The sequence below is a fragment of the Falco peregrinus genome, chromosome 13 (assembly GCF_023634155.1).
Source record: "Falco peregrinus isolate bFalPer1 chromosome 13, bFalPer1.pri, whole genome shotgun sequence".
NCBI lineage: Eukaryota > Metazoa > Chordata > Aves > Falconiformes > Falconidae > Falco > Falco peregrinus.
Genome location: NC_073733.1, coordinates 1,405,330 through 1,429,275, shown reverse-complemented (window position 1 = coordinate 1,429,275; position 23,946 = coordinate 1,405,330). Strand labels below are relative to the sequence as shown.

Below are 23,946 nucleotides of genomic sequence, written 5' to 3'. Positions count from 1 at the left end.
TATCTTGGTGTATCTTGGGGGACAGATGAAATTCTTTGGCAGTGAACCTGTACGAGCCCAGGTGCTTTGCTACACGAGCATCACAGATGCAGTCCTGTACCTGGGACCAGTGGAAAAGAAACCCTCTAGCAACGTGACTGTGCCAGCCACAGCTGTGCACGGGCAGCTTACAGCCCTGAGCGGGTGTTCACTTCTCTGGCTGTGTGGCACAGGGAAGAGGTGGGAGCTGTGCTGGCGGTTAGTCCCTTTGCCAGCAGCATGTGGGGAAGCTCAGCGGCACCGGCTGCCGGCTGCAGGGGAGGTGCCCAGGCTGGGGCGGCTGCGTGGCCACCTTGTCTCCCCGTGCAGCCCCGTGTCACAAAGGGGCAGTGATGTGGCGCCCACCCGGAACTTGTGACCTCACCAGGCCAGGGCTTGACATCCTGAGCAGTGGGCTAGTGAAAGCCAGTTGGGCTGAGCTGCCCTTCGGGTAACTCATCTCCTTCATTGTCTGCTTGTGTGGTTACCTGTTTCCAAGCATTTATCATTTACTGCTGACTGCTCCTCAGCTTCCACCCTCTTTCAAAGGTAATTATGGTGTGACTTTTGGGAGAGATCCTAGAGGAGGTAGGTAGGGGATAAAAGTGTAGGCTGATCTCTACCTCCCAAGCTGTGTGCTGGGGTCTTCCTCCTTTCTAGGCTGGTCAGACAGGCGCTGTGGGTAGAGTTCCTGTTTGCTAATTCTTATTTCTTTGCCATAGTCTAGGCTACGGAAGTAGGGAGGTCTTGAGCCCAGCCTAGACTGACCAGAAGCCCACCTTGCACTGAAGGAGCGGGAAGGAAGAATGAAAAAGGAGCCCGGCATAGGCAGCTGTTAAAGTAGCGGCCAAAAGCTGGTCACTCCTGCAGACAAGGTGGAAGAGGGTGGGCTGGAGAGCTGGGGGGCTCTGCTGCTAATGGTAGCCACAGGCAGTTACCACTGGAACACTTTTGATGGCGAGTGCTGGTCTGTGGGTTTCGTTTGTGTTTGGTTTTAATGATTTTGTTGAGCTCCAGTGATTTCATTGCAATCAGGTGACAGGATTGGCGCTGATCTTCTCTTTCTGGAGCGCGTCCTGACATCCTTGGTCAGCTTTCCCCTCTGTCCCTGAGAGGAGCAACGGCTGCAATGGAAAATGACTCCCGTGAGTAACGGCTTCGCCAGCAGGCTTGGGCTTTGTGAACCCCCAAATGCAATGGGCACGGCTGGTGCTCCATCCCTGAATACTGATGTGCTGACAGCCTCGAGGGAATTCCAGGGTGTTTCCTGAGAGCAGCCAGACCTACCCAGGGCATTTCGACTGGACGCAGGAAAACACATTTGGTCACTCCTCTGCCATTCTATACAAGCCTTTGAATGATGACATTGCTAGTAGAATGACCTGAGGTCAGTAGGGTTCCCTTCTGGGCTAGGTGCTTGCTTGTTTTCATCAAGTTACAGCCAGCAAAAGGGAAGACTTGACCTGATAATGCAAGACTCTAGAGGGAAAGACAGGTAGCCCAAGCCCAGAAATCAGAGTGTGGGTTTGTTGGACTTCCAGCAAAGTAAGCAGGTGAACAGACCATTTTCCAAAACGCTTTCCTCACCAGTGAATTCCAGTGGCAGTGTTGGGCTTCCCGCAATGTTTCTGGCTTGGGGGTTGGAGCTGGCTGTCCTGGGTGCGCCTGCAGACAACTCAACTTTTCAAATATGCTTTTGCGCAACAGTACCGTCTCAACTCTTCTCAAACATCATTTCCCTGCAGTGGTTGCCGATGGAATGGCTCTGCCACAAAGGATCCTCTTTCCCCCAGAGAAGATTTGCATGGAGTGGCAGCAAAGACAGAGAGCTGGAGCAGGCCTCTGGAACCCAGGCACTACGTGCTTTGTCAACGTTGTCCTGCAGTGCCTGACATACACCCCACCTCTTGCCAGCTACCTGCTCTCTCGAGAGCACAGCGGCTCCTGTGAGTATTTATAGGAACATCTCCTTGTCAATCTGTCGGGCACTTCCCAAGGACCCCCAGAACCTGGAATTAGAGGCAGGTGAAAAGTAGCCTTTCTTTGTCAGCTGCTCCCAAGTCAGTGTTCTTGGAACACTCAAGCCTGGAAGCTGCTTGTCGTATCGAGGTGTGTGCACTGTCAGAAAGATGCCTCCTTCTAGCCCTGGGTGTCGTTCCCTATTCCTGCAAGTTAAACTCTCTGCCGGTTGCACAGAAAATTTCTGTCAGTGAAGCTCTCAAGAAAGTTTACTGTGCACTAAGATGTCCTGGGCTTGTGGGGCACCTTGGGAGGAGTGGAGGCTGTTCTTAGAACTCCAAGATCTCCATGAGGTTACCCATTGCTATGGGTATTTTTCTAACCTGAGAAGCTTGCTCCCCTTCCTCGCTCTTCAGGTCGCCAGCAAGGCTTCTGCATGATGTGCATCATGGAAGCACATGTTAACGATGTCTTGCACACGTCAGCCAGCGCCATCATGCCCACGGCCATCATCAATGCCCTCCCGCGTAAGTCATCCCAGGTGCTTTGACACGTTATCCTCTGTTATTATAGGACTGAAGTACTAACTTCTTCTTTTTTAGAAATAGGAGAATGTTTCAAGCTTGGCATGCCAGGGGACGCCTGTGAATTCTTCCGCTGTACTGTAACTGCCATGCACAGGGCTTGTATGAGTGGACACAGCGAGTAAGCACAATCAAACTACCTTTCAGTGTTCCCAAGCCTTTTGGTCTCCTTGATGTATCCCCATCAAGGAAACCCTATGGCCAGGGCTTCCAGACAAAGGAAAACTCTTGGAGGAGGTAACTCTCTGCCTTCCCATTTCCTTCCAGCTGGGACATCTCTACTCAAGCAACTACCATCATCCATCAAATATTTGGGGGCTTTATGAGATCCAGAGGTATGTTTCCACAAGCATTGCTCTCCTTGGACTCGTCTGTGCCCTGCTGTCTGCCTGTGAGAAAGAGATGAGCGTGTGGCTGGCTCTAGTAGGGATGAAGAGCATCAACCAGCACAGTCAGTCGACTTCCCCTATTGCTGAGCATTTCCATTTGCCTTCCAGTCACGTGCTGCAGCTGCAATGCCGTTTTTGATTCCTGTTTGTCCTTCCTGGATATTTCTTTGGATATCAAAGTAAGAGAGTTTGTCACTGTGCTTCAAGGCGTCCGAAGCCCCTTGTAGCTTTCTAGAATCAACACAGTTATCTTAAAAATGTCTGCTGTGAACACAAGAGAGCTCGGTGGGGGGTGGGAAGCGGTATGGATGGTGTCCTTCTGCAAAGGCCATGGCAGTGGTCTCCCTTGGAGGTGCTGGCTTTAAGCTGCACAAGCATGCATTATCCCCTCAGCACCCCTGAGGGACTCTCACCCTTCTTCTCTTTGCCCTCCCTCAATACCCATCTGGCTCCTAGGCTGATGGCTTGTGTTGTTTTCATTACTGACGACCCTGCACACCGTCAGTAGCTGAACTGAGCGGTGGCACGGTGAGGTAGCTCTTCGTAATGCCAGGAACCTCTGGGAAATGAGGGAAATGTTTGGCATCATACCCTCTTTCCATCTCCCTCTGGCCATGGTTTGCAGGGTCACGGTGGGTCTCCTCAGCGGCAGCCACCTGTGTCTTGTGGGCAACTCCTTCTGAGTGCTTGGGCGAGGGCATTTCCCCCAGCTCAGAGCTCTCCTTTCTCACGCCTCCAGGCAGCCTCATCTGTCACCGCGGCTCTGGAGAACTTTGTGAAACCTGAGCAACTGGGTGGTGAAAACAGCTTTCGATGTAGCAAGTAAGATGATTACTGACAACCGATTAATACTTGTTCCTGCGTGAAAGTGCTGCGTGTCATCGAGCAGAAGTAGCTTCAATGCACAATCATGAGAGACAACTTTTTTTTTCATATGGCCTTATGGTACTGAAGAGTCTTAGCATAGCGTAAGGATGTGCGAGACAGGAAAGGTTGTCTGGCCGCCTTGGGGCAAGACAGGGTGCTTTTCAGCACTTGGCTCTCTGCTTGGTTTCAAGGTGTGACAAGATGGTTACAGCCTTCAAGAAGGTTACAATCGATCGCGTGCCCAGGGTTCTCACGCTGCAACTGAACATAGCTGATGCCACTGGCGAGAAGATCCACAAGGTGTGTAGGCAAGTGGAGGGCAACTCTTTCTCTTCCTGGAGCAGATTTGCCAAACCAGGGCACTCTGTCACAAACTGTTCAGGTGGAGCTTCTCGTGTTCCCTTCTGGGGAGAGGAGAGCTCCCGTGGGAAGGCAAGCATATACTCCGCCCTGACCAAGCTGTTTCGGCCAAGAACAGTCTCTTGCCACCAATGCCACCAGCATGATGTCTTGCTTCAGGGAAAACCGAGTGTTGATGAGCCCCAAGGATGTATTTCTACACTGCTGGCCTCTGGTCTTGGCTGGATATTTCACGTAGTATTCCAGGATCCTTCCTGAGCCCTCTCGGTCTCTCCGCAGTTTGTGCAGTACCCCCCGTGCTTTGATCTCCGGCCATACATATCTCAGGCAGCTGCAGAACTGCTCCATTATGCCTTATATGCTGTTGTGGTGCACATCGGTGACAGCTGTCGTCAAGGTCACTTTCTCTGCTACACAAAGGTAAAGAGCCACTTCCTTCGTAGCGGGGAGGAATGTGTGCTGGGGAAGGCAAACTTTGATGGCAGTGTTTCTGGTAGCCAGGGTTTTGGGGGAGAAGGTCTCCTTACCGGCTGGATGGGATTTGGGTTGGTGGACTCTTGCTTCTCCATTTTTCTGCCCGTGTTGTTCTGGAGAAACTATGCGGTTCATCTCCAGATGTCCTTGCCTTTCTTTGACAGGCCAGCAACGGGCTGTGGTACCAGATGGATGATGTGTCTGTGAATTGTTCTGACCTGAACACAGTTCTCAAGCAGCAAGCCTATTTGCTGTTTTATGTCAGGTAATAGGCAGTACTAAAACGTGTCCGGAATGCATTTCCTTTTCCCGGTTTTGCTGTTTTTTCTTCTGATCCTACTGAGTCTGTCTTAGGAGACAGTGACTACCTGCGTCATCCAGTGCTGATGCATGTGAACTACCCCCCAGCAGTCCTTACCTTCCCTTGCTGGGCTTTGGGCTGCTGCCCTGATGTAAACTGCTCCTTGTCTGCTATCGGTAGCTGGCCGATAGACAGAAGAGTACGTGAAGGGGGCCTACAGGGAAGATGGAGAGGGACTCCTTATCAGGGAGTGTAGTGGTAGGGTGAGGGGCAGCAGTTTTAAACTTAAGGAGGGTAGATGCAGAGTCAGTATTACAAGAATTTGTTTACGGTGAGGGTGGAGAGACACTGGAAGAGGTTGCCCTGAGAAGCTGTGCATGCTCCCTCCCTGGAAGTCTTCAAGGACAGGTTGGATGGGGCTTTGAGCAACCTGGTCTACTGGAAGGTGTCCTGGCCCGTATGAGGTGGTCGGAACTAGATGATCATTAAGGTTCCTTCCAACCCAAACCCTTCGGTGATTTTATGATTCTATTAAATGGAGGCCATGGTGCATAGGAAGACAAGGTCTTGCTGTGACAGGGGTAGACCCCGTGGGAAGACCCCAAATGAATTTCCCATTTGTAGACTTGACATGACTTCTCACTGTCATAGAAACCGTTCCAAGTAAATGAGCGAGCCCCAGTGAAAGCTGCAAGAGCAGCCCTAAACAGACATCACTTTTTTTTTCCTTTTTTTTTCTTTCCCCTCCCCCAGATGCTCTGATGTGAAAACTGGTCAGCAGACTTCATCCTCATCTGTGCTATCATATGCCTGCTCATATGAAGCCTAGAGAGTGAACAAAGGAGGGGAGAAGTTAGGGAAGACTCCATTGTAACTTCAGGGATCAGTCGACGGGCGGAACTTGTCTTCTCCCACACAGGAATGGCTACCGGGCAAGAACTTTATTCTGTGACTAACGCACGCTAGCTGTTGTTAGCCGTATGGTTTTCAGCTTCTTTTGCAGTCAGTGTGCTATCACCAGCAACCTTTGAACCTTATTCTACCACAGACTTGTACATTGGATAATAAAAGCCTTCAGGTGAAGTCCATGTTTTGTATAAATCCTCAGAGATTTGAGTAGTCAATACATGGGATTTGACTCAGTGACGCTGTCAGCGGGGCTCCCTGAAAAGGTTGGTCAAATCACCCCCTGATACGGTGGTCTGTCAAAGCGCAGATGGTGGGCAGGCTGGTCAGGCACAAGGGTCTCGTCTTTCTTGGGAAACCGACGGGCTGATCAAATAGAAAGGGCTTGAGGAAACCTCACTTCTTAACATGACACCCCCTCAAGTTCCAAATGTCCCCATATGCAATTCCTTCCTCCATTTTCCAAATGACGCTGAAGGAACTGGGGAAAAAATGTACTCAAATCTCAGTAACCAAGATGATTTTCACAGAATCACAGAACGGTCGGGGTCAGAAGGCACCTCTGGAGATCACCTAGTCCAACCCCCTGCTAAATCAGGTTCAGCCAGAGCAGGTTGAACAGAATGACATCCAGGCGGGCTCCGAATATCTCCAAGCAGAGAAACTTTTACTTGAATGTGAACAGTCTTGGGGAAGGTAGTAAAAACGCCTTCCAAACCTTTCCTCTTATGTCACAGACTTGTTTTGCAAACATCTGCACAGCAGCAGCGGTTGCCATGGCTATCTCCTCCTGGAGATAACATTCACAGAGACCAAAACTCTCACCCTGCCTGAGGCTTGCTTCTTCTCACTCTCCCTCTCAAAGACCCCAGACTGAATTCCCAGTGCTATTTTCTTTTTAAAAGAAAGGTCAACCAAACAGCCACCTGCAGCAAAACCAGGTGGAAGAGGCTTGCTTTGAACCAGACGTCAGGAGTTTCCCTATGCTGCAGCTCAGTCCATGGGCCATGTGGTCCATATGGAGGTACCGTCCAGATCACTGGGTTATCCTTAGGTCCATTTCAGATTTCACAAACTGACAAGGCATTTTTACTTGCACACTACAAATAACCCTTACACCAGTACAGCTACGAGTATAACAGCAGTTACAGAATGCTGTGCAGGAAGTTTCGGAAATTGTAGCCCCAGCAGTATTTACCCCACAGGGATTCTCTGCTCTTGAAGGAACCAACCTCCAGCTCAGCTTCTGCTGCTGACATGATTTTTCTGGATTTGCTCCCCTAACCCCCAGGCTTTCACCACAAAGTAATGGACACAAGCTACAGGAGCCAGCTTTCTCCTCAGGCTCCCGCAGCCCCAGCACAGGCACCGCGCTCCGGGCTGCCTCACAACCCCCGTGACAGCCTGGTCCCTTCGAGGGGCTCCTGCCCCCTCGGCAGCAGTTTGGCAGGGCCCCTCCAGCCCAGACCGGCCACAGCAGGCCGGAGAGGCCTGTCACTAGCGAGGGGAGATGGGGGGCCGGGCCGGGCTGTGGCGCGGGGGCCGGGCTGGCAGGGGCCAGGCCGCCTCAGCACAGCCGGCGGGGCTCGGGCTGCCGCACAAGGGGGCCCGGACGTGGCCAGGCCCCGGGGCCCAGCCCCGCGCTGGGGCAGACCCGGCCCCGCCGGACCGAGAGGGACCTTTGCGGGGCGGGGAGCGGGGGTCCCGGAGCCAGCCCGCCGGCGCAGCCCGGTCCCCGAGGAGCCCTGCGGCGGCCGGCCGGGCGGAGCGCGGGCGGAGCGGGGCCGGGGCCGGGGCCGGGGCCCGCCACACACAGCCGGGCGACGCGCCGGTGAGACGCCAGGGGGCGCCCGAGCGCAGCTGGCTGCCCGCGGCACGGCGGGCGAGCGGCCGGGAGCTGGACAGCGGGACCCGGCCCTTCCCCGCCACCGGCACCGCCTCCTCCCGCCCTCGGCTACCTGCCAGGGCGGCGGGGCCGGCGCTGCCCCGTGCCGGGCCCAGGCCCTGTCAGCTGCCGGGACGGCCCCGAGGGCAGCCCCGGCCCCGGTGCTGCGGCCTGCCCCGCATGCCGCCGACCGGGGCTCCTCCACAGGCCGGCCCGTGCCGCGGCGTGGGGAGCCCGCCACACCCGGCTGCAGGGCACGGGGACGGCACGGCCAGCCGGTGCCAGCTGCCTCCCACCTGGCCCCAAGCGGGGCGGGCAGCCACGGGACAGCGCTCGGCTGCAGCCGGCCCGGTGTGCCCGTCTCACTCGCACCCCGAGCTTTGATGTTTGTTGTCAACTAGGAGTAGCTCCACGTGGTTTAGGAGAGGCGGAGGGCAACGCCATCCCCAGCTCTTATCTGAGGGACACACAGCAGGCCAAGCGGCTGCTGAGGGCTGAAGATGATCTCTGCCCGCATGTCTGCCTCAAGCCACAGTCTGAACTCTTCCCTGTCCCACCGCTCTTCTGACCGGCCCTCGGAGGACTCGCCGCCAAAAGCCTCAACACCCAGTCAGGAACGACAGGTGCGTGCTGCCTTCAAGCCCGTCAAACTTTTCTGGCTCTGGCAAATGCAATGAACACACGTAGTAGCCTCAAGGAAGCCACAAACTGATCAGTTTTGAGAACTCCCCCAAGAGCTGTGGAATAAAAAGGTGATGCAAAGCCACGGGGCAGGCCAAGAACTCATCTTGATCGATTCTGCCTCCCAGTCACTAATCCTCCCTAATCTCCTATTTGGTGGCATGTCACAACTCTCCCTTCTAATCATTTGGTCTGTACTAACCCTCCTGGGTCACCGCCGACAGGTCTTAGCTACTTGGCTCGCAGCGGGTCAAGCTCTTCCCCTCTCTGGCAGTTAAGAGCACACGTCTGCTGAAGCCAACAGCACATGCAGACGACTCAGCCTCATCACCCACCAACATCATGGATGCACTACAGCTACACGCAGCCAGCAGCTCCTCTGCAGAGAACTCCAGCATGCTCTGCTTGTGCGCCCTCCTTGTTGGAGCACGGGATGTGGGGACCAGCACAGAATGCCACTGTTTAACCACACACCCATCCCCTCCCTGCAGCTCTTTCGCACCTCAGTCCATTTTACACCACAGGAAGAACAGGTTAAGCCAGCACCAGCTCCCTTCCCGTAGCCTTTCCCAATCCCTAACGCACTTTCTCCACTCTCTTCCTCCTTCCCCTACCACGCCGCCCACGCACCTCACCTCTCCTCGTTGAGGCCACACATGCGAATCCGGTCTGTGCTGCTCCAGTTGTGCACCCCACTGTAAAGAGGTGCTGTAGAGATCATGACAGCTGCTCGTCACCAACCGGGACTTGCTGGGGCTCACGGGGCCACTCTGCCTACAAAAGAAAAACAGAGGATTAGTAACTCTCCCTGGGATGCTCGCATTCAACCATGCTTGAAAAAGAGCCATCTGCAGCTTCGCTGTCAGGCAGGTTTGGTGCAATACCCAAAATGCTACACCTGTGCCTGGAAGATGGCTAGAAGACATCAGTAGCGCCTTGGGACAGAATCCACGGTACGCTCATCCTCAGATTAAACAATGTTATTGCCAAAAACCTCTAGCTACCCTGAGAGTTTCACACAGGTGTCTTTGCACACATATGCACCCCTCAAAAGAGTCCTCCACTCTTCTTCTTCCCCTTCCAGAGGAGCCTCCAGACCCCGGTAGTGAGCCGCAAGACCAAGCTTCTTCATGATGGTCTGTTACAATGCTGGCATCCCCATAGCTTCATATAACTTTCATAAACCGGCACACAGCGGCTTCAAGGGGGAAAGCCTCAAACAAGAAGGCAGCTGGGGTGCCCTGCAGGGGAGCAGAGGTTTGCCAACAGGGCCGTCAGACAGTGCCATCAAGTGATTATCCCCTCCCTCTGTCAGGAAGGTGCTGGTATTCAGTATGATTACGGGTGGAAAACATGAGGAAATCCAGAGATCCATGAGCATCCAAGATTCACCATCAGCTGGAGGAGCTTTTGAGGGAGAACGTTGCAGCCAATCGTGCAGCACTGGGTGTTCAAGCATTAAGGCAGCTTTGCTGCTCAAGTCCTATCAGGGAAAAAGCAACAAAGGAAGAGAGGCTCTACTGTGCTAACAAGTGGACTTGGTCGAACCAAGTAGGACTGATGCCAAAAGGCAGAGAGAGATGCTGTCAAAGAGGTTCTCGCTTCAGAGAAATACTAAACACACGAAAGTAAAGCAGGCATAGAGCCACAGCAATGCTCTTGGTGCAGCGGGTGAGAGTGGGAAGAAGCTGAAAGTGACACATGATCCCAAATCTCCCTCGGTTGCCTTTTCCCTGAAAAACCTCCTGGTGACAGGAGGACTGAACAGGACAAGAAGCAGCTTGCACCATCCGTTCATGCTGAAACGAGCCACGCAGGGATCTACCAGGCAGCAGCTCAAGGGATCAAGATGTGGAACTGAATGACACCTCTGAACACAGCTGCTGCCAGCCATCCTCACCCCAGCCCAAACATGCCAGTGAGGATCCTCCAGACAGAGGAAAGAAGGGTCAGGCACCCAGGAGAAATCGGAGCAAGGTAGCTTGTTTGCGAAAAAGAAGCAACTGTCCCATCTGCACATATGAGGGCACAAGTGAGCAAACAAACTAGGGAAATCAGAGGTCAGGAGAAGAAGGGGAAACCTGCTAAAAGACACAAACCGTAAGATGGAAGAAATACTGTATAATGGAGGGAGACCCAGGCAGACGCTAAGACAGAGAGCAGGGTCATACCCAAAGAGAATGAGAGGTGGCTTGGAGCAGGAAGGGGAGGAGTCTTGTGATGCTTGGAGAGAAATGCAACATAAAGGAAATAGGGGAACAAACAATCTGCGGGGATTTCACCATCTTAGGCTAAACTGAAAGAAGGGAAAGAGAAAAGTTCTGCCCCTGAGCACAGTGGCAGGACAGATGCTTCAGAAGATATCAAAAGGGACCTTCTGTGCAATGGGGGAAGGGGATGCACGCGGCTGCACGATGTAGAACAGGAAGGAGTTGGAGATGAGCTGAAGCCTCAACTAAGCACAGATCAGGCATGACCCGAGAACGGGCTTGGCAAGGGAAAAATGATAGTGGCGTGGTACAAGGAGCTGGGAGAAACAGCACATTTTGAGTACTTGAGTGAGAACCGGTCAACAGAGGAGGCACAATGGCCACGAGAAGACAGCCAGCAGGACATAGTAACAGAGATAGTAACCTGCAGCAAAACCAGGTGGAAGAGGCTTGCTTTGAACCAGACGTCAGGAGTTTCCCTATGCTGCAGCTCGGTCCATGGGCCATGTGGTCCATATGGAGGTACCGTCCAGATCACTGGGTTATCCTTAGGTCCATTTCAGATTTCACAAACTGACAAGGCATTTTTACTTGCACACTACAAATAACCCTTACTCCAATACAGCTACGAGTATTAACAGCAGTTACAGAATGCTGTGCAGGAAGTTTCAGAAATTGTAGCCACATAAGGTAGACACTCCTGATCTGGCTCTGGTCAAGCTGGGATGAGCACTGGGAACCACAGAACTTGGCCAGCACTCGGTCTATTAGGAAGCAGGTTAAATGAGGCAAAGGAGAAGCTCACAACTCTGCTGAGCTGGGTTCTTGGCACCAAGGTACCTCTGTGACACCTTCACTGTGCTGCAGTGTAAACTTGGCCTGCGATTTTCAAAAACTGAAGATCCATCTTTAAAATGCAGCTCCTTGGACAATAAAACTGTTGTGTCAAACAAGCACACGCACCCCTCACCAATGGTGTTTTGGGGTTTTTCTTCATACCTTTGCTGCTTCGGCACAAGCCAGCAGTACAGAGGGCTTAGGCTACACTACGAAATGTGGCTTCTGTTTTGGGAGCTCTAACTAAACATGCAATGGACAGTCTTTAAGTTGGGAAAGCTGACAAAAAGCTTAAAACCAAATAAAATACAACACTTCTTTCATTTTTATAGAACTCCTTAGATTTGCATTTTTTATATAGAAATGAGAAATCAGGGGTTAGTCATGCTTTTTATGCTGTCTAAAGGCTTTATTCAGCAGTGCCTCCCCTGTCCATTGAGAGGAGGTTGTGTCCATCTTTTTTCAGATTCTCTGTAGCTGGAAGAAGTTTTTTTGCCAGCCACTGCAGACGAGTTTTCCTAAAAGGCACAACTGGTCCATTTAAGTATTCCTTCAGCATGATAATGATTTCAAAACTGCGCCTGCTGGTCTGAACCCGGATTTCATGTTCTACTTCCCCCTAACAAAATAAATATAACATTCTTTTCTGTAGCTGCTGCATTGCAACAGGGTCTCCAGGAAGGGATTCTGCATCCAGCCCATCATAAAGAATCACACAGAATTCAAGAGACTATTTTAAGACCAACACGCTCTACACTGATTATACACTTCAGTGGTGAAGATGAGAATGAGGAGTACAATGAAGAGGAAGAGAACTGTAAACTGTTTTTTTCTTTCTTTTACAAGGAAGAAGAATGGTGGGGTTTTTCCAACTTTTGCAATGCACTGCACAAATGATTTCTTAAAATAAGCATTACATTTCTAGAAAAGAGCTGTCAACAAGTTTTTGAAATAGTTTGCCACTAATCTTCAAAATATTGGAGCTGATAGCCACCAGCTGTAGCTGACGCAGTCTTTTCTAATTCCTGTGAAATGCCTAGCTGCCTATTTCCATAGTGGTATCATTCCTAAATCTCCGTTTCTTTAAAGAGAGTTTAAAATGGGATCCACCAATCAGGTGATCAGGTCCACAATTCAGATGGTCATCAAAGAGTCTGCAAAATTTCTCAAATTTCAGGTACTTCTTTATGGGAAGCATACTCTTTGCTACTTTAACAGAATGTGTATGTGTAGGTGTAGGTATTTACAAAGAGGCGTTTTGTAAAACGTTAGTTAAAACGTTGACTGTCTCTCACTTAGAGATGAGAGATTCTGAGGGAAGGAATGGATTGCACGTTCCCAGAGAGTGAAAGCGAGAGAACACCCTGCTCCCACGCGTTCCCTCCGTAAATGCCTGTGCTAGTTCTCAGGCGGCCCCAAGCTGCTTTTCACATCCCCCCTGCCCTTCAGGCTGGCTGGCAGGGCTGCCTGTTAGCACTCCCTCACTGCCTTTCAAGCTGCGTAAGCCCCAATCCCATCAACAAGACAAACGGGAGGGCTTTGCTATCCTTATTATCCTCAACGGAGACAGGGAAGGAGCACTCATGTCACCAGCTCTGCTGGCAGGCATCACAGGACAGCAGGTCTGAGCAGAGGGTTTGTGTCAAGCCCTCCCTGGGGACACGTTGATCCCAAAGGTTTCCTTTTGGGTGTCAAAGGGTGATTGCTTAGAAAAGGAGCGCTGAGGATGGCTTTGGAATCATTTAAGATCAACAAAGAGTAGCTTCTGAGTACGTGTTGGGCCTGCAGTTCCGTTGCACTTGGCAAGAGCTGCTGTTAAGGACTCCTTTTCCTGGCCAGAAGCAGAGTTTGTGGGCAGACAAAAACCAACAGAAAATCCAGAACCAACAGAAAATTCTTAAATCCCTTGCTGAGGAATTATCAAAAGCTTGACTCCGTTTAGTGCTTCTGGGTCTGAAGCTGAATTTCAGCAAGCAAAAGCATCTGCGACAACTCTTAGGTTGCGTGTCCTTTTGATGCTGCAAAACATAAATAATGCTACTTGCATGCATCTCAGTTAAATGTACCGTGGCTAGCTTCTTCAACCAGTCTGGAGCTTAAAGGTCAGCTTCAAAATGCTGCCTGGTGTACTTTTTTCCAAACATAGCTTCAGTCCGCTTGGAAGAAAATGCGACTGGCTACACAAGTCTTGATGCAAGGTAGAAACAAAGCCTATTTGTAGCCTAACGTGAGCATCAAATAATAATTACCTGATCAACAGACTGACAACCTGGCTGAAGACAATGCTACCAAAGAGGATAAAGTACAGGCTACGATGATACAGTCTTGCTGTGAATACAACCCAGTCAAGTAACTGTCAGGTATGTTCTTTGAAGGTTATGGGAACATTGTAGAGATGTTTGTTTTAAGAAGATAGATACATGCATATGTTTTCCTTTTTCTTTTTTTTTTTTTTCTTTTACAAAAAACTTCTAGTTACATGAAAGACCCCTGGGATCCACGTCCACCATCAAACATTTGTTTTTGTTGTGGAAACCCTGGCCACAATAGAAAGAATTGCCCAACAAAATGGGTCAGTTTGTGGGGCACTTCTGATGCTACCGAACATTTTAGGGTTTTTACCTTGGCATTTATGTGACAAAGACATGAACACTCCCAGTCAGAATTGTTTCTCTTGGGGTGAAATACAGAGGTTATATGGCAATGTTGCAAAGCCCTTCCAAATTCAAGGGAAGCCTGGAATTATGAATTACAGCAAAGCAGTAGTTAAGTCACAGTGCAATTTGATGGCATCACATGAATTTATCAGGACATTTAAGCTTTTGAAAATACTTCAAGGACAAAATGCTTAAAAGTTTTTACGATGGCTGGACAAAAAGTGGGATGATGCAAAAAACAAGGGTTCCTTTTGTCACTTTTCACTAAGCTTGCAGAATGTAACTTATACAGAGATACTATAAAATGGTGCATAGGCACAGCATGTTAACCATAACTGAGGATGTGTGTCATAGGTAAAGCGGTTGATTTGGTAACACATCTGTAGTGAGAATGATGTTGCTGTCTGCTGGGAGAGGGGGGGAAGAGAGTAAGACATTCTGCCCCTCTACGCCTTGCCCTTAACATATTGTTATCATGCCTGAGACAGATATTTTTTTTTTTTTAATCTAGGAAGAAGGAGATTGAGTTCAAATCTCTATTCTGTGTGCTGCTTTTTAAAACCCCAGGGCATCTGTCCTTTTTGGAGTAAAATGGTGAGTCTAGCCTATAGCAGGCCAGGGAAAGGCTGCTGAGTACTTCCTTCCCTGCGTTTTCTCCTGCCCTTTTTGACTGTGGCACTGAAGGCCACTGCTGCTTGGGAGCCCCCATCCCTAATACAACAGCCCAACATTCCTGTTGAAGCTGAGTAAGCTTGGTTTTGGTTAGCTAACGAATATGAATTCGTTCTCCTGAAGCAAGTGGTGGAGTCATAGTATACTACCGCGTGTGGGTTAGTGTCCCACAACCCAGGGGAAAAGTGTCTGAGCTGCAGCAGCTAGCAAACTAGTTGTCCAATACAACAGTTGAAGGGAAAGTCTGGCACTTCCCCTGTTCCAGCCTTGTAGTCCTGCTACTTCTTGTCGTGCGTGGTGAGCATAAGGACCGCTGAGCTGACTGGAATTGGCTGAAATAAGGACTGGTCGAGCTGACCAAACTTTTTTCTAGGTGAGTCTCCCCTAGAAAAAGACCATTACTATAGTCATAGAGCAAACACCCTAAAAATCATTCTTCTTGTTTAAGTTTTGTAAGAAATATATATATATAAAGAAATATTTATAGAACTGTATAGATCTGTGCTAGAAAACCTAGGACATCTACTTACAGGTAGCTCAGTAGAACTCCTTCTTACTGATTCAAAACAATCCATCCAAGACACAAGCTGAGGAAAAACTTCTTCTGTTTTTGAGTCGATTACTGTACTCTGGCAGCAGCACATTGCTGGAGACAGAAGAGGAGAATTAATGTCTTCTGGAAGAATACAGTGTCCAAAAGAAATGCAAACCCAGCATCATTAAATCTGCACCCCAATCCAGAATGTTAACTGTGTCCTCAGCAGCATCAAAACAGGTTTGCAAATGCATGAAATTTATAACTATTGCATGTATTGTTGCGATGACATAATGAAAATAAAAGGCATACCCAGTGACTAATGTTCACTCTGATTGAATACTTATTTCCATTGAATTTTAAACTCATTGGGTAAAAAAACTTGCTCAAGTTTTTTTTTTTTTTCCTGGAAAGGATCCCTTTAGCAAGTGTTGTGACCATTCCTTAAATGGTTTTCAGTTCATCGGTTCCCCTAAAGAATTCTCCAGTTAACCTCATTCTATTATGCACGTGTGAAATATTTTTTTTCCTTCCTAGCCTGAAGTTTTCTTTTAACCTAAACGTAGATAGCTTAAATTGATATCACCTAGGCTCTTTTATCTTTATGCTACTCTTTTCCAATAGCCATGATGTTTTGTTTGCCTCTCAGATGGGAAAAGTGTGTGGTTGTAGAATGGTAGTGCATTTTTGTCTGTGGGGCATATTGGAACCCCACGGTTACAGCTCTGAACGTTAAAGCTTGATCTGTTCACGCATTCCTGCTTGGCAGCATTTAATCCTGGCACAGAAAGGGAATTCTGAAGTCCCTGCGTAGGTGATACTCAGTTCAGTTGAGCAGCTTAGCAGCAGGCTACTTCTAGATCTAACAAAAAAGAGTGAACAGAATAGTGATTTGAATTTTAAAAAAACAAGGGACGGACACACACCAGAATACAGTAATATTACCCAGAAATCCTGTGTCTTTGCATCTCACGTACATTCTCATTGTTTCTTCACTCCTTTCCTGTTTGCACAGGTGAAATGGATCAGCACTTCATCTGGCAAGTTGTTTTTCTTCCCTTCCTCCTGAAGGGGAGGCAACTCCCTGAAACTCCTGGAGAGCAGACAGAGATAAGGAGCATTAGATGCGGGAGCTGGAGCAGTATCAGAAGACTGAGGCCTATGAAGTCTTTAGCAGGAGAGCACAAGACAGACAAAAAGGCAAATCACACAGACAAGGTATTGAACGGGACAAAAAGATGTGCCTGGAACAACAGAAGATTCCCAGCTGGCTGTGCAGACTGACTCTCGTTTACAGCCTTTGATTTAAAGGCTTGTTAAAATGTGGATGCTCATCTCAGGGAGCTCACCTGTGGGCATGAAACAGAACATTTTTATTCCCGCAGATCCAGGTTTCATAAACATGGCATATAGCAATATACACTAGAAACAGCAATTGTCATCAGCAGTGGCCAAACCATTGTTAATTGTTCTCCATTGTTCTGTTATTGCTTGTTAAAGACAATGTGTTTTGAATTAGGAAATTTAAAGTGCTGAAGCAGCTAAAGTGGCAGAACCAGGCCTCGTCCCCAGTATAGCCCTAATCCAAGCCTGGTTTAACACCCAGTCCAGTTAATCAGTGGGAGAACAGAGAAACAACAGATCATCCATTTGTGCACACAGGTGCACAATTTCTAGAAAAATTAGTAGATGTGACTAGGAATTGCTTGTTCAAAGACTAAGTGTGCTTGAAGGAGTGTGTGAGTTAAAGCTGGCAGAGATCACGATCCGAGGAGGAGCCTGGAACCCAGGCAGAGACTGGAACCGAATAGATCAGTCAGCTGGGACAGGGTCAGGTGAGGGATTTGCAGAACTGACACGACCAAAGGAAACTTCTAAAAACTTCGGACACTGACTAATGATTTGGTAAGTGTATATAAGCCGTGCTGTATCCCTTTGCTCTGCCACTCGCTGGGGTGGTAGCCCAGCTCTGAGTTGTGATTAAAGCAAACCAAATTTAACAAAGTTGTGATTATACCAAACCAAAGCTGCCGGCAACTAGGTGAAATCACCTGATGAGACTTGGACATGGGTAATTCCAGACACAGACCTGAAAGTGCTCTTGCATTTAAATTTTAAAAATCGCAGACTGGTGAGGAAGGTAATCAATCTGATAAGAATGGAAAATAGACCCAGCATTGGAAGGGGGGCAGCCCTTGCTGAGGTTTTAGAGAACTGGGAAAAGATACCCCTGGCACAGGCTTTGCTGAAATGAAAATTCATTATTTTGTGCCAGGAGGAATGGCCATTCCTGACTCGTACTAGAGGAGGACCCATGGATGTGTGGCCTCCTAGAGGAACTTCTAAGCCTCATAAAACAAAAAAATTTTGAGAATAATTTTAGAAGACTTTGGCAGCCAGGATATTGATTATTGGTATATTCGGTATAATTTGGCACAGCAAAGACATGAATCACCTAGAAGAAGGGTCCTAGCTAATGCAACTGCAAATTATTTTTTTTATTTGTTAGTTGTTTAACTTATTCTCACCCTCACATACCCTTCCCCTGAGTCGTTTGCCTCAGTATCATGTGTATTCTGTGTATTAGTTAATAACTGTTAACTAGTTATTTTGCCCCTTCCAAATCTTTCATCTTTGTGCATTACATGCCCAAAATGTGGGTGAAAGGACAGGATAGAGGCTTTTCTATAGGCTTGCTTTCCAACTAATCACCACCAACAGAGAGAGGAACAAACTCCAAAGCAGGGAACATCTTGAGGTTTGCCTGTGGCACACTGTGAGCTCACAGGAATGACTTAATTGCCACTCATCCTCTTGGCTTCATACTACTACTATAGCAACCTCTGGACAACACTTTTCTTATGGTACATACGCACAACTGTTCCAGTACTTCTAATCTCTCCCCAGATCAGCATGTCCCTGACATCAAGTTAGTTTCAGTTTCCCTTCTGGAATTTAACTACTACTTTTAATTAAACAAGGACCTCACAGATGAAGACAAACTACAAGAAGGAATGTCAAATGCATCTATCAAAAAATAAAACCCCAAGCCACTTTCTTGTCAAACTTTAGTTCCTTCGTGTTTTACTCACCAAGAATCAGTGCGGGATGGCACACAACGTATAGTATAAAGCAGTAAGCATAATGCCTTCAAAGACACCATGTACTCCCAGAGGAGTACAATGTCACTTTTCTGACTCACAAGGGAGAAAATGAATTGTGGCCGCTGAACATCCAGCATTCAGAAAAAGACGGAATGCAGCACCAGCCTGCGGACAGGGCTGGCTGAGCTGGAGGGACGCGTGCTGCTCTCTGTACACGAGGCCAGCCAGCTCTCCCCAGCCAGCTGCGTGCAGCTGTGCAACACAGGAGAAAACCAGAGGCACTCAAGAGATGAAAACGGCAAATGGATGAAAATTTGTGATCCTATCGCAAAAAATCTGAGGAGGTAAGGCATACTTCAAGGACAAAACTCCATGCTTTTGCTCCGGTGAGAACTTACTGCTATTTCATCTCCCCTCCTCAGGCTTCTGCTCAGCGTTTCCAGCAGGATCAGAGGGCTCATTCTGCAGCTGCCGAACCTGGGACAACTCCTCTGCCCCATGTGGGTTATTCACTGACTGTCAAGTTCCACCACCGAACGAGCTCGTCTGAAAAAGCCCAGAACAGCAAAACCCTTGAACCGTCGATGCCCTGCCTGGCAGCCACCCTGACAGCGGCAGCTGCATTTTACCCGAAAAAAGCCTCCTGCAGCATGTGCGCTCCCGTGAGGGGCCCGTTCTCTCTAATCCCCCCCGGAGCAGTCTCCCCCCGTGCCCGGCCGACCCCCCCCTGCCGCGGGGGCTCCGCAGGCGCCGCTCCCTGCCCGCACCGGGGCTACCGGCACCCGCGCCAAGGCAGCGCCCGGCGCACCGGGCCCGGCTGAGCCGTCACGGCAGGGCCGGGGGCGGGGGGGCTGCGGGCCCGGCTGCGGGGGGCAGCTGCGCGGGGCGAGCGGGGCAGCGGCAGGCTCGGGGGAGCTCTGGGGAGGCGCCAGCCGCCGCCGCCGCCGCCCCCCCCCCCGGCTCTCGGGGCCCCCGGGCCGCCCCCCCCGGGGCCGCGGCGGAAGGAGCCCCTCCTCGGGCCCGCTCGCCGCCCCCGCCGGGCTCGCCCCCCGCAGCAAAGCGCCCCCGGCGCCGCTCCGGCCCGCAGCGCCGCCAGCCCCCGGCACGGCCCGGGGAGCGCGGCCGCAGCCGAGTGCCGGCAGCCGGCACCGCCCGGCGCTCCCGACACGGCGCGGCCGCCCCCCGGCAGCGCTGCCCCCGGGCCCCCAGCGCGGCTCCGGCCCCCCCGGCCCCGCTCCCCGCCCCGGCCCGGGCCCCGCCGCCCCCCCCCGGCGCCCTCCCCCGCGCCCGCCGCTCGCCGCCCCGGCCCCCGCTCACCTGCCCCGGCGCGGCCGCGGCCCGGCGGCGCTCAGCGGCCGCTCCGCTCCCCGCCCCGGCCCCGCCGCCGGCAGCCGCCCCGCTACAGGGAGGGGCCGCCGCCGCCGGCCCCGCTGCCCGCCCCGGGGTCCCCCCGCCCCGGCCCTCAGCCGGAGCCCCGCGGGGAAAGGGGCCCTGGCCCGACCCCTCCCCCGGGCTCCCTCGCAGCCCCTCGCCCGGCGCCGAGGGGGCGCGGACGCACCCGCGGGCGGCGGCGGGGAGCGAGCCCCGGGAGCGAGCCTGCTGCGGGGCTGGAGGCCCCCGCGCCCCCCCTGCCCCGGGACGCCTCGGCCGGCGTTCCCCGAGCCGCGCTCGCCGTTCCGGGGGGCTCGGCGACGCTCCCCTCCGTGCCCGCGCCGGGACGGGCTCCCCAGGGCACGGACGCCCCCGGCCCCAGACCCGCCCCCCCCCCCCCCCTCCGGCATGTGGGCACATGAAGGAGACCCCAGCGGGGCGCGGAGGGGCTGGGGCGGGTGCGGGGCGGGTGCGGGGCAGGGGGAGCTGAGCTGAAGGGGGCGCTGGGCGAGCGGGGCCGCTCGGAACGCGGCGCGTCCTCTCGCAGCCCGAGCGGGCTGGACTCTGAACGCCGCTGTCACGGCTGCTCGTTGCGGGTTTGCACACGTGCCTGGCACAAAAGCAAACGCTCCGGCTGGTGCTGGAAAATGTCTTATCCCTTCCGTAGCTGTTCCGCCTGGGACAGAGTTAATTTCCCCCTGGTAGCTGGCACAGACCTGTGATTTGCTGTGGGATGAGCCCCAGGCTAGTAACACGCTGTTGCGTGCTGCCCGGCAGCGCCCTCGCACCAGCGAGAGGGCTGGGGGCACCGGAGGCTGGGAGGGGACACGGCCGGGACAGCTGACCCACTGGCCAAAGGGCTGTGCCATACCTTATTTCATGCTCAGTGTATAAACCGGGGGAAAGCTGGCCAGGGGGCCGTGCTCGGGAGCCGGCTGGGCAGCAGTTAGTAGGGGGCGAGCAACTGCGTTGTGCGTCACTTGTATACTCTAATTCTTTTCTTATTCCACTTCCTTTTCTGTCCTGTTAAACTGTCTTTATCTCAACCCACAGATTTGACACCAGCAACACTCCGCCACCACCCCCCCAGTTCTATCCCCCAACCCGCTGGGGTGGGGGGGCATGGGGCAGGACAAAATGAGCCAAAGTGCCACCTGTGTGGTATTTAGCTGCTTGCCAGGTTCAACCACACCACCGCCCTTGCAGCACCGCTCAGGGAGATAACCCCATGAGGCCGCAGGACGAGGCTGTGCCATCATCAGAATCCAGGCTTACGGATCCACCGCAACAGCCACAGCCCTTGTGCTGCTGCTGCATGTCTTGCTCGCTTGGTCAATAAAGCCCAAAGTGTAAAACTTCAAAGAGCAAAATGAAAAATAAAGAACAAATCTCGGTAATTCACTTTCTACTAAAAAAAGTGTGGGTATGTTTATGTGCATCCAATAAAAATACTTACAGTGTGGAAGTGTTTGATTTTTGTTTTGCATTATTGGAACTTGCATAGCTGTGAACTGGTACTATTAAATTACCCATCTCCAAAATACAGTTATAATTTGACTAGGGTGGGGTTTTTTGTTACATAATTGGGAGTGACATCTGGCCAGCTGTGCTGCCCAAGAGAGATGCTACTGATCTGCCAGGGAAATGTGCCATTGCAAGAAGGAGACAAAGTACTTCGGAGCACTCCTTCAAAATATTGGGGAAAATCCCATAACATTCAGCTGCACCTTTTTAAACATTGATGCCAAAATGGCACAGAGTAACGGCTCCGAGACAAATTTTGTCTGTAAGTAGCAGCTGGTTCACACCGGACAAACTAGCCCCAAAGTTTTCAGTGAAAAGTCAGGTAATTTATAGTTTTCATGAGAGGTTACAAAATCTTTACATACATATTCATTTGATTTCTACATCTAATCATTCTATTCATAATAGGTGGGATCTAGGTGGAGTAAACCTTTCAATTTTCTTTGTTCAACGATCTCTTGACTCAGGGTCTCCTTATCTCCTTCAGGTGCTCACCTTACCTTTTCTAGTTATTCAGAGTACATTCCTTTAACATGGTCAGTGGAACCTTTTCTAATTATTCAGACTACATTCCTTAACTTTAACACCGTCAGTGGAACGGAACAGGCCAGCCATGCCGTCTTCACCTTATCTCAACACAAAGTTTTTCATCTTACCTCACACAAACGGAGCATCACCCAGAGCATTGTACCAAACCCATCCTGACTGATCTTTTTAAGACCTTGCTCTGTTTCAACATTGAGAACAAACCCCTAACTGCTTAGGGACACCTAATAAATTACGTGCTACCCCCCCAATCGACCCCACAACCCCAACTGACTCCAGCCCCTACACTTGACACCACCCCACACTCGACCTTAATCACCAAATCGACCCCACCCCCCCACTCGTCCCCACCCCTCGAATCGACCCAACCCACCGACTCGACCCCACCCCTCACTGGACACCACCCCCGACTCAACCCAACTCCACAACTCGACCCCACATCCCCACTCGAACCCACCCCCCGACTCCACCACACCCCCGACTTGACCCCTCCCCCCCATTCGACCCCACGTGCCCACTCGACCCCACCCCCCCACTCGATCCCACCCTCCCTCTCAAATCCACCCCCCCACTCGACCCCACATCCCCACTCGACCCCGACCCCTACTTGACCCCACCCCCCCATTCGACCCCACCCCCCCAACAGGACCCCTCCCCCCCACTCGACCCATCTCCCCCACTCGACCCTGACCCTAACCCTAACCTAACCCTAACCCTAACCTAACCCTAACCCTAACCTAACCTAACCCTGACCCTAACCTAACCCTAACCCTAACCTAACCCTAACCCTAACCTAACCCCAGCCCTAACCCTAACCCTGACCCTGACCCTAACTCTAACCAACCCTAAACCCTGCTGCAGTACCCAATTTCTGTCGCTAGATGGCAGCAGCGCCCCACCAGCCCTGTGCTGAGCACCGGCCGGGCGAGCACTGGGCGGGATCTCAGCCCAGTTTACACCACCGGACCCCGGGAGCGCTCGCTGCGGCTGCGGGGTTCCCTTCGCTCTGCCCTTTGCCCACTCGCAGCCCGGGCATTAATGCTTATTGCCTCCGTATGCAAAAGCACCCACGTGGCTCAAGCTGTTAAATGCTTTCTGCATGACGCATTCCATTTTGCTGTGGGAAACAGGGGTGCATTTGCTCTGTTTGCATTTGGAAGCACGTTAGTAACAGCGATTTTAAATATATTTTATTGAAATAGAAGCGATTTTGCAGGAGTGCACTTTATGAGTAGGACAAAGCGACTGCTGTGAATGTGTGGCTTAAGAAAAGCTCATACAAGTTTTCCCCTGCACAAGTAAGCCATTAGGAGCTGCTGCACGGTTTAACCTCTTGAGCCCATAGCCGTTCCCTGTGAGGGAAAAGTGAAGCGTTACCGGAATGAAGGGGTGCGGAGTACGCGGCAGGGCTGGAAGGTGGGACAAGGGAGCGGGGTCTTTCCTCCGCCTGCCTCTCCCCGCCCCCCCCTCCCCCAGGCAGCCGCTGTGGGCACAGGCCTCCGCAGAGCCCCGGGGGCCGGCAGGCCGAGGGGAGCCCGCGGCGGCACCGAGCCCCTGCCCGCCCCGGCGCGGAACGGCAGCCGCAGCCCCTCCTCGGCCGGCTCCGGGCCGCGCTGCCCGGCGGGGCGGGGGCGGGGCCGGCGGGCGGGAGCGGGGCCGGGCCGGGGGGGGGGGCGGTGGGCGGGCCGTGGGCGTGGGCGCGGGCGCGGGCGTGGGCGCGGGCGGGGCCGGGGCGGGAGGGCGGGGGCGGGGCCGGCGGGCGGGGGCGGGGCGGGGGGCGGGGGCGGGGCGGGAGGGCGGGGGCGGGGCGGGAGGGCGGGGGCGGGGCGGGAGGGCGGGGGCGGGGCGGGAGGGCGGGGGCGGGGCGGGAGGGCGGGGGCGGGGCGGGAGGGCGGGGGCGGGGCGGGAGGGCGGGGGCGGGGCGGGAGGGCGGGGGCGGGGCGGGCGGCCCCGGAAGGTGGGTTCATTTCCGGCCCGCGCGGCACCCTGGGGCGGCTGTGGCGGAGCGGGGCCTTCGCCGGGAGCCTGGAAGACTTTCGGGCCGGGGCGTGCGCCGGCGCGCTGGG

The 23,946-nt window shown here is 52.5% G+C and overlaps 1 protein-coding gene across 1 annotated transcript in view; it reads right to left on the bottom strand.

Moving 5' to 3' along the window:
• The window catches only part of LOC101917439 (BCL6 corepressor like 1), a 50,261-nt gene extending 30,979 nt beyond the window's left edge, over nucleotides 1-19,282 (bottom strand). The window contains 3 exon segments of the mRNA XM_055817992.1: nucleotides 15,331-15,446; nucleotides 16,281-16,428; nucleotides 18,838-19,282. The gene's annotated coding sequence lies outside the window, so the exon portion shown is untranslated.
• Nucleotides 19,283-23,946: the final 4,664 nt, after the last annotated feature.